This window comes from Apium graveolens, chromosome 10 (assembly GCF_009905375.1).
Source record: "Apium graveolens cultivar Ventura chromosome 10, ASM990537v1, whole genome shotgun sequence".
NCBI lineage: Eukaryota > Viridiplantae > Streptophyta > Magnoliopsida > Apiales > Apiaceae > Apium > Apium graveolens.
In genome coordinates, this window is record NC_133656.1 from 54,939,907 (window position 1) to 54,944,596 (window position 4,690).

Below are 4,690 nucleotides of genomic sequence, written 5' to 3' on the forward strand. Positions count from 1 at the left end.
TAACGACCCTAAAGTCATCTTTAAGCCAACATGGCAACCATAGTTAGCACAAATCAATCATCCCCTTTCTTTTATACCTTAATTCGAACCAAATATAGCAAATCAAGCAAAATTTTACGTACAATCCTTAACTAATATTCATGATCAATTCAAGCACTTAATTTAGAATTTGACTTTTTAACTACTACACACCATTCGACCATTCTACAAACATCACCCATAATCAAGTAAATTTCATACCAATTCCATATAACATATAATCAATCAAATAATGACATGCATTATCAATTCCTCTTTTAAATTAACATGCAATCTCATTTATTCCTAGTTAAACTTAGATTATACCAAAATCAAGTCACAAAAATCAATTTTTCCCTTTTGTTATAACAAGGTCGAACCAAAATCTTCATCATGCAAACATAAATTTTTATTTCTCAAGCATCCAATCAAATATACAAGTCCAAATATCATAATAATCATTTCAATCAATCAATAAGTCATTTCCATTATTAAAATCAATTTTGATCTTCAAAAAAATCAAAAACCAATTCGAGTTTTTCAAGAAGTAACACATGCAAACATTTTTCTTAATCCTTAAATCATTAATCATCCTAATATCAATCCATAATCACTTTAATTAAAAAGAATTGAATCATTAACTTCCCAGACCAAAACCATTCGGGTTTTTCAAGAATAACACATGCAATAATCAAAAGAACAAGTTTTGGTGTAGTAGAGTTCAGTGTTTACATCATCACTCACCACCGGTTCACCGGAGTTCATCACCGGTGGCGGTGGCCTCACGATGGTGCCCTCATTCGAGGGTATCCTACCATAAAACCTCCAATTACTTCTAAAAATCATGACAACAAGCACATACAAGACATGATCACCACAATTTTACATCATCTTGCTTTTACAAAATAACAACTCGGCATAGCCGAACCTACACACACGCACACAACCGCATGCAAGTATCAAACTATACATGCAAGTGGATTAAAGCTCACATATAGAACAAGAATGAAATTCTATCGAAGAATCTCTAAAAATCAAGTGAAGGAGAGAGTTATATACCGAGAGGAAAAAGAGAGAGAGAGAGAGAGAGAGAGAGAGAGAGAGAGAGAGAGAAGAGAGAGCTTCGAAAGTGAGAGAGAGATGAGAGAAAAAGAAATGAGAGAATGAGAGTGTGGCCGGGTGGAAAAGAAAGGAAGGAGGAGGAAATGAGTGTATATATATGCTTAGAGGTCAGGGGAATTTTAATAATGAACTAATCCCCTCTTATGATTGATTATTCCTTTCTTTTTACCCAAATATGATAAAAATCAAATATAAAATATATCTCTCTCGTAAATTCAGAAATTATTGCAAATGACAATTTTAATACGTAGATCTCGAAATTAACTTTCCAACCATTACTCATAATAGACTTTTGAGCGACCGGTTGATTTTATATGATTTTCGCAAGCTCGCCTTAATAATAACATTTTTCCGCATAAAAATCAATTTAAAATGCAATGACCACCAAATAAATCCATTCATCATTTTTAAAAAGTCTCTAGGACTATTATAAAGATAAAAAAAACTAATCCCATGTTTTTATCTTACTTAGATAATTTTATAAAAATGCGTGAAGGTTAAATAAACCTTTATTTAAATCAAATAATTCCTTAAAATTCATAAAAATGTCACAAATCACGTAGTCATGCACACAAACAAGCAATCACATATATATGAACATATAACAACTCATCTCTGATCATAAAAATTGTCTTTCTTTAATCTTTATCCTTTTATATGTGTACCGGGTCACGGTCAGCCTGACGGCCCGACGCTCAGCGTTTCAATTACGCTTCTCATTATCATTATCGACCGACACGTCACTAGGACGAAATACTTTACTTAACCATTCATTTCATACAATCACTCATATTTCACATTTTATATTCTTTAAATCCTTATTAGGACGGGTTCCGTTCTACTTGACGGCCCGACAACACAGCTTAACTCATAAGCTGACTCTTTAAATTGGAACGTTTTTATTTACGCTCCTATATTCTAATATACAGCAAAGACAATTAATCAACACTTAATCACATAATTATAATCACATCTCATAAGCATACTTTATTGACTTAATTACGTCATAAAATTCTCAGTCGTCATAAAGAATTTGAAAATTATGCTCTCATGGCTTTGGAGCAAGGAGATTCATTTGCATCTATTTCTGAGGTACCTATCTTAACTACCATTGATTTAAATGATGCAAAATATAAGGAAACTGTTGATAAGATAAGTGTAGAAATATTTCACAATCATACAATCAAGGTGGCAGCTACTGAGGAAATGAGTAGGCTATCAAAAATTAATGAAAAAATTGAGATTGAGAAACAGGAGCTAGAACTGCAGCTTGTTGGTCTTGAAGCTGCTAAATAAGAAAATGAGTACCTCAAGAACAAGCTTAAGTGTGCTAAAGAAGTAGAAGCAATGTTAAGAGAAAGAATTGAGAAAAATGATGTGAAGCTCAAATTATTTAAGAATGCATCTCATTTAATTGGTCAATTTCATGAGAAAAACAAACCATTTGCTAACATAGCCATTCGCTTGGACTATGAGGCTGTGAACTCTTACAAGAAAAATGAAGTTGACAAGGGGAAGGATAGCGTGAACCACGATGTTCCTATGATGCTTAAAAATGTAAATGAACCCTTGTTCAAAGCTTGTGAGGTAAAATTCAGTGAACTGGAGCTTGTCATCAAACATGAAATTGCAGATGAAGACAAATAAAAGAATGATGCAAAGTCCACTCTCAACACTGAATGTGAGAAGAAGCCTATAGTGAGTCCAGCTGTCAAGAAACCACTTAAAGAGATCAAGAATGATAACACTGGAAAAAAAAGAACAAAAATGGGAAAATAAGTGTCAACAAAAACAACAACTATGTCTTTGTTGTAGATGCTCGAAGGAAGCAGTATCAAAAATGTGGCTCAACCAATCATCTAACTCACCTTTGTAAAAAGGTTGTTAGTGAGCCAAAGTTTGGAGCCTGCAAATATAATGAGGCACAAGCAGATGACCCATATTCTTTCTGTGATAAGTTTGGCTGCATTCTATGCAATATGAAAGTTATGACCAGTTGTCATAAGCTGAGAAAAAATCTTAAAGAAGTTAACTTTAGATCTGTGATTAAATATAAAAATGCCGATCAAACTAAGAATGACGTTCCTTTTGAAAGTTCAACTTCTACTTCTGCAAATTATGTGAAAAAAAAGAAAGAAAGTGCCCAATACTGCTTGAGTAGCTAAATACACTTAAAACTCATTATGTGCAGGGCAAGAAGAATAAATTCATATGGATCATTGACGGTGGATGTTCCAGGAATTTGATAGGTGATAAAGCCATGCTATCACAGTTTGAGGAGATGGTTGGCCATTTGGTGACCTTTGGAGACAACAGCAAAGGATTCATAATGGGATATGGCAAGTTGATTTCAGGAAATATTGTCATTGAAGATGTAACACTGGTTGCAGGTCTTGAACTGAATCTTCTCAATGTCAGCAATTTACAGACAAAGGTTTTAAAGTAATATTTGACAAAGAAGATTGTTCAATCACTAGCAAGAAAACTGGTAAAGTTGCTCTGAAAGGAGTAAAGAAAGGAAGCCTATTTGTTGTAGATTTAAATTCATCAAACATGGATGGAATATGTTGCTTCTACACCAAGACATTTAGTGAGCAAAGCAAACTCTAGCACAAGAAACTTTCTCACTTGAACTACAAAGCAATCAATATTTTGGTGAAAAAGGAATTAGTGAGAGACATACCAGCTTTGAAATTTGCTCAAGATGAAGTTTGTGAAGCTTGTTAAAAAGGAAAAATAAAAAGGTCTAGTCACAAGAACAGAGCTGTGAATTCTTTTAATACACCACTACAGCTTATCCACATGGATTTGTGTGGACTTGTAAATGTCATGTCTATATCCAAATCGAAGTATGCTTTGGTGATGGTGGATGACTACTTTAGATATACTTGGGTGGAATTTCTGCATTCAAAAGATGAAACTCAATACATCATCATTGAACACATAAAGAAAATTGAGATACAGACTGAAGATCAAGATTTTTTCAAAAGATTGAGGAATGACAATAGCATAGAATTCTAGAATGCAATTCTAGGTGAAGTTTGCAAAGATAAAGGCATTGTTCAAGAGTTCTCAGATGCAAGAACACCTCAACAGTATGGTGTGGGTGAAAGGAAAAATAGAACTCTAGTTGAGGCTGCTAGGACAATGCTACAAGATGTCAATCTACCAAAAAGTTTTTGCAAAAAAGCTGTTAACGCGATATGTTACACTTAGAATAGATATCTACTTAACAAAAATATTGGCAAGTCACCCTACTCAATTTTGTCAAAATGGAAGCCTATTGTTATGCATCTTTATGTGTTTGGAAAAAGTGCTTAGTGTTAAAGACAACTCTGAATATGTTGGAAAATTTGACTTTAAAGCTTTTAAAGCTATTTTTCTGGGATATTCATTGGAAAGGACTGCCTATAGAGTCTATATGCTACAAGAGAAGAAAATAATAGAAAGCACATTTGTGACATTTGAAGATGACAATTATCCGGTCTTGGAATGTCTTGATGAAAGTGAAGTTGAAGCTTTAAAATTTAAAAATATCAATATTGAAACT